The 12,117-nt window shown below is 41.0% G+C and overlaps 1 long non-coding RNA gene across 1 annotated transcript; it reads left to right on the forward strand.

Annotated features, from left to right (window-relative positions):
- Window positions 1-700: 700 nt before the first annotated feature.
- Window positions 701-6,256, forward strand: LOC113843043 (uncharacterized). Its single transcript, XR_003495938.3, has 2 exons — window positions 701-993; window positions 5,202-6,256. It is a non-coding gene; the product is annotated as an uncharacterized lncRNA (long non-coding RNA).
- Window positions 6,257-12,117: the final 5,861 nt, after the last annotated feature.

The following is a 12,117-nucleotide window of genomic DNA, read 5'->3' on the forward strand; positions in this document are numbered from 1 at the left end:
CATGAAAAGCCAACAATGAGCAATAATCAGAAGGCCATATAGTGCTAGTGAGTTTTCTAGTAACATGTTTTACCTGAGCCCCAGGAAGGCAGCAGACTTCCTCCCCTATAGGGTTGGTGTGCTTGGTGTATCAGCCTTCTGTTCTCATCAGAAGGGAGTCACCTATGACAACAGCATTTCTTTTTTCCAGCATAGAAAAAAACCAGCATGGAGGTGGTTGTGATACAGGGGATAAGCTGACTTGCCCTAGGCAACCCCCCTTCCAACCTGGACAGACCTCCATCTACATCATCGTTTGCCTGTCCATCAAGTTCCTGAGTCTCACGCCTGCTGTGTAAGGGCACTAGGGAAGGCGAGGTAGGAAGGTGGTTCACCTGCTGCCCTGAGCTGCAACTAGCTTCCATTCCCCACAGTCTCTTAGATCCTCTCCTGCCAGCTGGCAAGAGGGTAAGGTATCCTTCATTTCATTTGTTGTGACTAGCTGATGCATCTGTCTCAGGGATGATTCCACCAGTCAGTCTCCTTCTCTGACTCTCACTCACTCACTCATGCTCCTCACTCAGCCTGTCCACCATCTCCTGAAGCTCTGCCACCATGCTGAACAGTTCCACCTGGGCACACCTCCCACAGGTGTGCTCACTGCTGCCATCTGACCCTGATTGAAAGCTCAGGCACACCCTGCAGCTTGGGGCCTGGGTAGTCCCATGTTCCTTTGGGACCTCCATCTGGGTAGTTATGGTGATTCCCGTGGTTGGAGTGGCCACAGGAGGCACAGAGGACATGGCTTTCTGCTGAGGAAGATGCCGTGACTCCACATAAGTGGGTCACAACCACTGGTTGAAGAAGCAGTGACAGCGCCCTCCCTGCAGGCCCTCACACACAAACAACTGTGCCACATCCTAGCTGTCATACTGTGGCCTGTTAGCCTGCTCTGGTCACTCATGCTCCTCTGCTACACTATGGGACATGCCTGCACTGGAGCTGATCACCTTGGTGAGTGTTTTAAATACGATTACGGAAAAACAGAGCAAAATAAAACAAACAAAAAACACAAAGTGTTGCAATATAACAAAAAACTTAAGTATCTACCTACCTTTGAACTTCTACTTAAATATACTTTCATTTGGTAGTCTCAGAATTACTACATCTCAGAATTTGTATTCAACCCATGGTGAAATTCCAACAGTTCTTGTGTCAGTCAAGATTTTGTCACTGATTTCAGTGTTGGAAGGGTTTCACCCTCAGACCCTAACAGTTGGCAGCTGAGAAAATATGTGCTTATCTTATAAAATAAATATTGTCAGCATTTCATCCTACTCTCTTCTGATCTGCCCTTATTAATGAAATCTATATTCTATCTCCATCAAGTCACTATTCTCTCAAATCCTTCCTGAACACTCTTTTATTCTTTGGGGCCTACAAGAAATGAGTTAACAATGTTAGAAAAGCAATTTATTCTTTCTTTCTCTCTCTATCTGTTTACATATATACACATAAATGTGTATATGTACATATATATACACCAATATATATAAAATGTCTAGTGTATGGTATTTTATATCCTGTGGTTTCAATGCACCTTGCCTTAGCCATGTCTGCCATGTAAGTGCTTTCTGATGATATCTGTCTATATTTTGTGTCTCGTGCAGGGGAAAACACCTCTCACATTGCTTTACAAAAAGAACAGGGCAACTATTATATTGCTCCTAACTACTTGAGGGCTGAGTGACGGGATATGCTTTATTGTGACAGGGACATCCACAATTCCAGGATGCTCTGGCTGACATGCAGAATTATGGGAGCATAGCTCCAATACAGCTGGCTTGGCTGTGCTAAGTGTGTTTTTCCACAGAAAGAGAAGGACCTGACATGTGGGTTGTATGCTGTTTCCTCTGTGATGTGTATCACATTTACAGGAACCTTCTTCACTTGATAGTGCTGGAAGTCACTCAGTGTCTCAGGAGTATGGCTGATGTAAAGACTAATTATATACATACATAATATTTTTTTGTTAAGCTCACAGTGTGGCAGGCCAGGTATGGTGAAAATTGATCATTCTATGTACTTGTATTGAATGATTTGCAAGTATTTTCTGACTTAAAAATAAAACAGTGTTTGGCATGAGTGGAGCTTGAAAAATGGTGCAAGAAGGAAGAGGAATAAGACATTGACTTGCTTGACAATAGTCATATTGAAACTATACATTAGGTTTCTAGGCTACTTTGTCTGTTTCTTAATTATCTGGAACCTGCGTTCCTTTCTGTGGAAGGGTAAATATCACCTACAACATCTCATTGGAACTTACATGGCAGAAGCTTCTGAAGTACCTTTAAACATTATGCAGAAAATTCTCATTTCTGGACATAAACAAAATGCCTGTGGCTGAGTCTAACCAAAGCAATGCACTTCTTTTTTCATGTGCAAATAACATTGCCTGGGCCACTGGAGTTCATAATTAAACTATTCCTTATCTCTATTAGGATGTTGTACTTTCTTAAGTGGTTCCAGCAGGAAGAGCCTAGGCATGTCTCTGAACAGCTGGTCCATAGACCAGGCTGACTCCTGCCAAAGACTCTTTGACCTTCATCTCTTAAACAGTCACACTCTAGCCTAAACTGGGTAATAGTACTGCTCCTGCCAATGCACCTTTTCTGAATATGCCCTTTTGTTGCCGTGCTGAGTAGCTGGAGCTCTGTTTGCTTTCACAGTATCTTTTAATTTTACATAGCCTTTGGGCTTAAGATCTGGGTGATGAATAGAACAATATCTCTTACCTATTGTGAACAGAGGTGCCCAAACTGTATCCTGTGTCACAGTGTCTGAGCTTGCATAGGATCCCATATATTACTTTATTATGTTTGAGTTACAGTTTCTCTTTTTACACATGCCTAGTGATATGAGTTTGCATAGGAAAAAAAAAAAAAAAGTGTTTTTAAACAGGAAAACAAATATTTTCCAGAAGGACAGTTGAATGCTGAAAACATGGTGAAAAATACCACATCTAAAACTCATTTTGTATGATCTATTGTTCACAGAGAGCAAACATACATCATTTGGTTTTATTTTTACCCTAGAATTTAATGCCCTTTGTGCAAAATGTAGAAGTTAATTGGTAGCTAACTCACTTTGATGGTATGTTTGCTGTGCTTGAGGGACATATTTTCCCAAATTGCCACATTTTAAATAGATTTTACCTTGCAGGGCTTACTTTTAGCTTATCATTACAACTTGGAAAAATTCACTACCTTTGCTCCATGCAGATAAGTGTTCCCAACACACTTAGTAATGAGATATCATGTATATATGTGCAAAGAAAAAGAGTATAAGGAAAAACAAAACAAACAAACAAAAACAAAACCCCAAGAAACTTCTACTGTGAAGGATGTAGCAATTAATTGTTGTTGGACACGGACATTTAATTTTTGACGATGCATGAGGTGTTTCCTTAAGAAAAGGTTGAAGGTCTCTTTCTGTATATTCAAGGCACTCATTTTTGTCAGTTGAGAATCAGAAATGTAGAAATCCTGCATGAATGATAGCTTCCTTCTCTCACATTTTGTTAAACATTTGGTAGGAGTCTTTTGAACATTCAAAATTTAGAGCTCTATCAGAAAAGATGATGACCTAGCACTCTCATCTGCTCCAGGAAAATATTTTGGTTCAGACCAAACCATGTCTTACTCATAGAATTATAGAATGGTTTGGGTTGGAAGGAACTTTAAAGATCATTTAACTCAAATCCCCCTGCCGCAGGCATAGGCAGGGATGCCACCCACTAGATCAGGTTGGCCAACCACCCATCCAGCCTGGCCTCAAACACCTCCAAGGACAGGACATCTACAACTTTTCTTGACAACCTGTTCCAGTGCCTCACTACCCTTACAGTGAAGAATTTCCTCATAATATCTAATCTAAATCTATCCTCTTTGTGTTTAGCTTGCAAAGATCCATTAACAGAGGCTACTGGCCAGTTGTTAGAGTTGGATGTTAGAAAGAAATTCAAAATACAAACTTCAGTAACTAAAGTGGAACATTCTTCCAGGAGATATTAGTGTACAGCCCCACATTTCAGAGGTGGTTACACTGCTAATTTATAGTTTACAGTAATTTCACTACTTTAGAACTACTGCAGAGAGCAAAGACACGGGGTTCTGTCAGGTTGTTTGTTTTTTTGTTGTTGTTGTTATTGTTTTTAAGTATGCAATACAAATCCTGACTTCCTTGCTAGGCTTTTATTATTATTTATTAGCTGATGTCAATCACATCTTTTCTTTATAGTCTTAATAGTAAATGGAAGAAGACATTAGAATGTAGTTATTTATGAAATCCATACTTTTCCATAAGAATTTTACCCCTGAGCTAAAATTTATTTAACTAAAATATTTCTTTTCAATGATGGTGGAAATCACAAAACTGATAACAGAAAGTCAGCCGTTTACAACACAATATTCTTCATTTCTACTTAAAATCGAGAGCAATCTTTTTAGCAAACAAACAAAAAAAAAAAATAAAAATCAACCAACCAAAAAAATTTGACATATGCAATACATCAAGACATATTAGAGGTGTTGCCCTGGAGTGTTCTGCACGTGCAAGTGGAAAGTGAGAGTTTAGTGTGCCAAATATCTGAAACACAGGCAAGTAGGTAAGAGACAAGGCTATAATTCATTGTGGCTTCATGCCATGTTTGTTTGCCTCTCTGTATAAAAATGAAACCCTCTAGGGGTATTCAAACTTTGAAAATAAAGTATTTTAACTCCAAAAAGATGATGGTAATGTGAAAGTATTGGTTTGAAATGACAAAAGCCCTAAGCTTTTAAATCTTTACAATGTTAAAGTTTAACTAATTTGCATGAAACTGCCATTAGTTTACCATAACCATTATTACTGCTAACAGCAATTCAATCACGTCTTAAATTTGGGATTTCAACAGCACAGGGAATTTATCTTTCCAAATAAATAATTTGAGTAACATGCTAAGTAATTCTGAAGAGCAGTCATCCCTCATCTTTTTGGAGGTGAATTCTCCACTGGTTTCCATGTAGTTTCCCATCAGATGGCAAACATGCCTCCCATATGATTTTCCCCATCCCCAGTAAACCCTGAATGTGTTTTTGAGCCAGTGCATCCCTTGATGTGAAAATGTTACATAAATATGGCTAAGCAGACTGGTGTGACTGCCTAGGTTTACCTTCCCACAGGGCTCCTGCAGAAGTCCAGCAGATGTGTCTCCTGGCAGAAAATCAGCTGAGATAATGAGAAAAGACTTCAACTTCCATATGCTGGTATCAGCCCAGATTTAATGTGCTCCTCTGAGTGCTTCTCTTCGTCAAAACTTCTGTAGCACTCTGGCAGGTTTTCTCAACCCCTTCAAGAGAAGATGCTCACGGAAAGGCTGCCGGTCTATAATTACTCTGCTGTGTCTGCTTTTCTGCTCCTTTCCCATCAGCCCCGATGAGCTTAAATAGAAGTTATATTCTGTATTTTCCCTCACCTCTCAGTGGCCAATATCAGTGAATACATTTGATTGTATACTTGTTGCTAAGAAATGTGGCCCTGGCTGCCCTTTGGAAAAATTATGACTATGTTATAGATCCAAAACCTAGAAGAGCTTGGGTTTTATGAGGGATACTGGTAGGACACCTAAGTATTCCTCTTACATGATGGTTATATAGGATGGGGTTCAAGTCTTCACAGGCAGATTGGCAGCAAGATGCAGATGACATAAACAGAATGCAAATATGGAAGGAAATCTGGTGGACCTTAGGTTGCTTCTGACTCTACCAGTTTCTTCTAGCTATCTAGAAATCTCTGGGATTTCAACACAGAAAGTTCTTAAAAATTATATATATATATATATATTATTTTATACTTTTAAAATATTTTAACATTATTATCATTATTATAAATTATTTCAGAAATTACTGTGTTTCAACCCTTCCTTTCTCTACATGTTTCTTTTTCACTGATTTATTTTCTCAGTAGAGAAAAAATATAGCAACTATTGGTTTAGACTACCAGTCTGGTGGAAATCTTAATCAATACTCTCTGAGTGCATAAGAGCCCCATGAACAGCATTCATAGAATAATGCCCTCCTAAGAGAGATGCAAACTGTACCAGAAATTGTTGTAACTCCATTGCACGGTTTATACTCCTCTGACCTTCTTAGTGTGACTAAGTAATTGATCTCACTGCCTTCTTGGTTTTGGAAACTTTTACTGTGGGGAAAAAAAAATAAATTACAGTTTCCTTCAACATTGTGTAAAATCACCACTTTATTATTCACTTTATTATTTTTAACATACCTCAAGGGATGGAAGAAAATATAGAAAGGGACCAATAAACTGAGAAATATATTTTCTATGTACATCTTATCAGAAAGGGTGGAAACTTGTAAGTATGAATGAAATGAATGATCATTGTCTTGCAAAAGTGTAATTTTGACAAACAAACAAAAAAGTGCCATGCTCTCCTTGGTATATTTACAAAGTTTAAATCTGTAGGATTTAAGAAGAGCCCTCATGCTTCAACCCTGTATGGATTAAACAGTTTTGGTGGTTTTGTTTTGTTTTGGTTGGTTGGCTTTGATTTTGTTTTTGTTTGTTGTTGTCATTGTTTTTGCCTTTCTGAAACAAAAAGAGGTCCTGCCTTAGCGAGGTTGGAGGACTAGTTGACACTTATTGCCTGAATGGTTGGCACCAACTATTGCAGTTCCATGTTCCGCTTTCTCCCAGAGAACTCAGAGTGTCTTCCAGAAGTAGGAAGACTTCCACATGTGAGGAAACTGAAACTTGGCAAAGGGAGGTGATATGTCCAAGGTCACAAAGTAAACCAAAGACAGAAATGGGACTTCAGTTATCTTTTAAGCCCAAATCAGACACTTAACAAAACTTAGGATACAGTTAGTCCGTGTCAAGAAGAGATGCTAGTGTGGTGGTTTTACTCAGGTGAGCAGCCGAGCTCCACCACAACTGCTCTCTCACTCCCCCTCTCCTCAAAGAGGAAGGGGGAGAAAATACAACACAGAGAACTCGAGGTTTGAGATGAGAAAGGTTTAATTAAAGGGAAAGGGAGTGGGGAGGAAAAACAGAAACAAAAGAAACAATCAGTCCACGCGGAAGCACAGAGAGAGAAAAAAAAAATTATTCTCTACTTCCCATCAACGAGCGGTGTTCGGCCACGTCCTGGGAAGCAGGGCCTCAAAAGCGTAGTGGTTGTTCAGGAGGAACAGCCCCCTCCCCCACGAGAGCCCCCCCTTTTATTGCTGAGTGTGACATCAGATGTTATGGAATATCCCTTTGGTTGGTTTAGGTCAGCCGCCCCGGCAATGTCCCCTCCCCATCACTTGCCCAGCCTGCTGGCTCTTGGGGGCTTGGAAGGAGTCCTGATGCTGTGCCAGCACTATGCAGCAATAGACACAACACTGGAGTGATATCAGTGCTGTTCCAGCTACGAGTGCAGAGTACAGCACTGTGCGGGCTGCTGCAGGGAAAAGGTGACTCCAGCTCAGACAGACCCAACACAGCTAGCTGAACATCAAGCTGTTGTTACTTTCCCAAGATGGCATGAAGATTCATACTGTGCCATTTCAATATGAACTAAGTTTAATGAAAACATGTTTTGCAGAGCTGTTCTTTCCTGATGACATGCTACTACATCTAAGTAAGTATTTACAGGAAAAAGGAGTGCCTTAAAGTCATCTCATCCAAGGTATCTTCAGTCTTGCTGTTAGTTCCTGCTATCTTCTTTCCCACTGCTAAGTTTCCAGTTCTTATTTACTGGAGTCAGGGAGATGAAGATAATTTGTTGCATAAGTGGGAGGCTCCCACTGTGAAGTCCTGTCTTCATCACCTAACAGAGTGCAATGGATAGGTATCTTTACAGCTTGTAATAAGAGGAGTGGCTGAAGATTGACCAACAGAACAATAGTACAGGTAGATTGACCCAATTCTGTTCAAATTAAAATTCAAATTCAACAACTCAGTCTACAAGGGATTCTAACAAACCTGCTTTCAAACTGAAACATGAATTGTGTGTTGATTCTTGAACAAATGAAAACTACATCGAATAGAATCATCTTTCTGATACAAGTCAGAACTCTGCTGGCCACCTTGGCCACCTGAGCACACTGCTAGCTCAAAGTCATCTGGCTATTGAACAATACCCCCAGATCCCTTTCCACCAGACAGCCTTCCAGAAACTCTTCCCCCAGCCTGTAGCATTGCATGGGGTTGTTGTGCCCCAAGTGCAGGATTCGCCACTTAGCCTTTTTGAATGTCATATCTTGGCCTCAGCCCATGGGTTCAGCCTATCTAGATCCCTCTGCAGAGCTTTCCTACCTTGAGCAGATCAACACATGCACCTAACTTGGTGTCATCTGCAAACTTACTGAGGGTGCACTCGATCCCCTCACCCAGATCATTGATGAAGAAGATACTGAAGAGAACTGGCCCCAGTACTGAGCCCTGTGTGACTGGCCTCCAACCGGATTTAGCTCCATTCACCACAACTATTTTGGGCCTGGCCACACAGCCATTTTTTAACCCAATGAAGTGTACACCCATCCATTCTTCTTCAGAAGAATGCTGTGGAAAACAGTATCAAAAGCCTTAGTGAAGTCCAGGTAGACCACAACTACAGCGTTTCCCTCATTCATTGAACACCTCCCCTTTAGAAGGAGATCACGTTCATCAATCAGGACCTGCCTTTGATAAACCCATGCTGGCTGGGCCTGATCACCTGGTTGTGTGATCATATACCTGTTATATAATACAGGTATGAATGCTTCGCTTCTGTACAGAAATTTCAATAAGCAGAGAATGCCACTTTGAGTTGCTTTTTTTTTAAACTACCAAAATTTAGCAAGACCTCATCACAAGGTTACTCTAACTACCCTGCTGCCTAATAAAGAATGCTATTTTGATACCTTCTTAAAAATCACTTACTAAAGCAGAGGAACGTCTGTTTAAGGTAATCAGAAAACCTTTTTTGATTAAGAGTAAATAAACTGATGCTGTGTAAAAGCAATAAAATCTGTTTTTGTTAATGTCATGAATGCTGGAAATTGGGTATAACATAAATATATATTGTAATCCAAGACTGTTGCTTTCCTACCTTCATACACAGGGATGCAAGAAACTTTACCCTGAGCTGGTGGAAGGGGATGGGGAGCAGGATGTGGCCCTCACTATCCACGAAGAAATGGTTGGTGACCTGGTACAGCACTTGGATGTGTGCAAGTTGATGGGGCCGGATGGGATCCACCCAAGGGTACTGAGAGAAGTGGCAGAGGAGCTGGCCAAGCCGCTTAACATCATTTATCAACAGTCCTGGCTATCAGGGGAGGTCCCAGTTGACTGGTGGCTAGCAAACGTGACGCCCATCTACAAGAAGGGCCGGAGGGCAGACCCAGGAAACTACAGGCCTGTCAGTTTGACCTCAGTACCAGGGAAGCTCATGGAGCAGGTTCTCTTGAGAGTCATCACGCAGCACTTGCAGGGCAAGCAGGTGATCAGGCCCAGTCAGCATGGGTTTATGAAAGGCAGGTCCTACTTGACGAACCTGATCTCCTTCTATGACCAAGTGACACGCTGGGTGGATGAGGGAAAGGCTGTGGATGTGGTCTACCTTGACTTCAGCAAGGCTTTTGACACTGTCTCCCACAGCATTCTCCTCAAGAAACTGGCAGCTCTTGGCTTGGAGTGGCGCACACTTCGTTGGGTTAGAAACTGGCTGGATAGCCGGGCCCAAAGAGTCGTGGTGAATGGAGTCAAGTCCAGTTGGAGGCCAGTCTCTAGTGGCGTTCCCCAGGGCTCGGTGCTGGGGCCGGTCCTCTTTCATATCTTCATCGATGATCTGGACAAGGGCATTGAGTGCACCCTCAGTAAGTTTGCAGATGACACCAAGCTATGCGCATGTGTCGATCTGCTTGAGGGTAGGAAGGCTCTGCAGGAGGATCTGGATAGGCTGCACTGATGGGCTGAGGTCAACTGCATGAAGTTCAACAAGGCCAAGTGCCGAGTCCTCCACCTGGGATGCAATAACCCCAAGCAGAGCTACAGGCTGGGAGATGAGTGGTTGGAGAGCTGCCAGGCAGAGAAGGACCTGGGAGTGATGGTTGATAGTCGGCTGAATATGAGCCAGCAGTGTGCTCAGGTGGCCAAGAAGGCCAACGGCATCCTGGCTTGTATCAGAAACAGTGTGACCAACAGGGCTAGGGAGGTGATCGTCCCCCTGTACTCGGCTCTGGTGAGGCCGCACCTCGAGTACTGTGTTCAGTTTTGGGCCCCTCACTACAAGAAGGACATAGAGGTGCTTGAGTGGGTCCAGAGAAGGGCGATGAAGCTGGTGAGGGGCCTGGAGAACAAGTCCTACAAGGAGCGGCTGAGGGAGCTGGGCTTGTTCAGCCTAGAGAAGAGGAGGCTCAGGGGCAACCTTATTGCTCTCTACAGGTACCTTAAAGGAGGTTGTAGAGAGGTGGGGGTCGGTCTGTTCTCCCACGTGCCTGGTGACAGGACAAGGGGGAATGGGCTTAAGTTGCGCCAGGGGAGTTTTAGGTTGGATGTTAGGAAGAACTTCTTTACTGAAAGGGTTGTTAGACACTGGACCAGGCTGCCCAGGGAAGTGGTGGAGTCACCATCCCTGGAAGTCTTTAAAAGACGTTTAGATGTAAAGCTTAGGGATATGGTTTAGTGGGGACTGTTAGTGCTAGGTCAGAGGTTGGACTCAATGATCTTGAGGTCTCTTCCAACCTAGAAATTCTGTGATTCTGTGATTCTGTAACACACATTTAGACAGTGAGACACTTGTCATACTCCCCTGCAAACTTGAGTGGAATATGGAAACTCCTAAGCACGCCTGTAGTGCCTTCAGGGAAGCACAATCCCACAGGTATGGTCAGAGTCTCCCGATGAACTCAGACAGCTCAAGATTCAGGTTTTTTATAATAATGAATAGGACATCTGGGTTCAAGGATTACTTCTACAAGAAAAAAAGTACTAACTATAGACTGTAATACACAGGAGGATATCCCAACCTACAGTCAATCTGCAGTTTAAATGGGTTCTACCCATCCTTTTAAAATTAGTCCAGAGTACCGAAAGTGTATTGTCAAGATTGAGAAAGCAAAGAAAGAACCTGTACTTAGACAACAATTTTGTTTTTGCAGGGTTCTGATTTCTATTCAAAATATAATTTATCTATTCCCTCTTTACTATAAAATACAGAAAGTGTCTCCAGGGGGGAAAAATGAAATGAAATGAAATGAAATAAATAAATAAAATAAAATAAAATAAAATAAAATAAAATAAAATAAAATAAAATAAAGCATCACAGAACACAATAACAATAACAAATTTGCTTGCAGAAGACAGATGAAAAATGTTGGAAAGTATCATAAGTAAGAATTTGTCTGACACTGTTGTCTGAAAAGTAGACAATAATGTCTACTTTGTAGTTAAAACGGACTTACCTTGTATTGAGTGTTATTCATTTATACTTATTAAAAAAAAAAAAAAAAAGCATTTTGAAGGTGTTAGAAAACTTCTTTTTGTAACACTACTTCTGTTAACTCAGTATTATGTAGATAATGGGAAATTTTTCAGCATAATATTGGACTTGTTTTTGAGATCAGTCATAAGCCACTGGCATGGATGGATTTATTTAGGTATTATGTGTGCTATAATTAAGAGCAAAACTCACTAACTGTCAAACTTCATTCTCTGTTTTTAGCATCCTGTGTCACAGCTATTGCTAAATGTTTAAACTTTTTTTTTTTTTTGCCATTCTATATGTAGATCATTAAATATATGTTTATAGAAAGATCCTATACTAAAGAAGCACTCATAATATGTATTGAGTCCTCTTTACAAAAAAAAAGTAAAAAAAAAAAAAAAAAGTATATAAGTTAAGAACACTCCTTGTGTTACATATTTATTTAATTGTTTTTAACTGTTAATTGTAGAGACAAGCTGGATGTTCTTTTTGTTTGCTGCCCTTCAAGGAAAAAATATACTCTGTGTGGACTGTGGCACTAGACTGCTTTCACATACACGACCTTGAAGACTTATGTTCCTGATTCTATTATTTTAAACTTGGTTATATGCTACAATCAAAGC

This window comes from Anas platyrhynchos, chromosome 3 (genome assembly GCF_047663525.1).
Source record: "Anas platyrhynchos isolate ZD024472 breed Pekin duck chromosome 3, IASCAAS_PekinDuck_T2T, whole genome shotgun sequence".
NCBI lineage: Eukaryota > Metazoa > Chordata > Aves > Anseriformes > Anatidae > Anas > Anas platyrhynchos.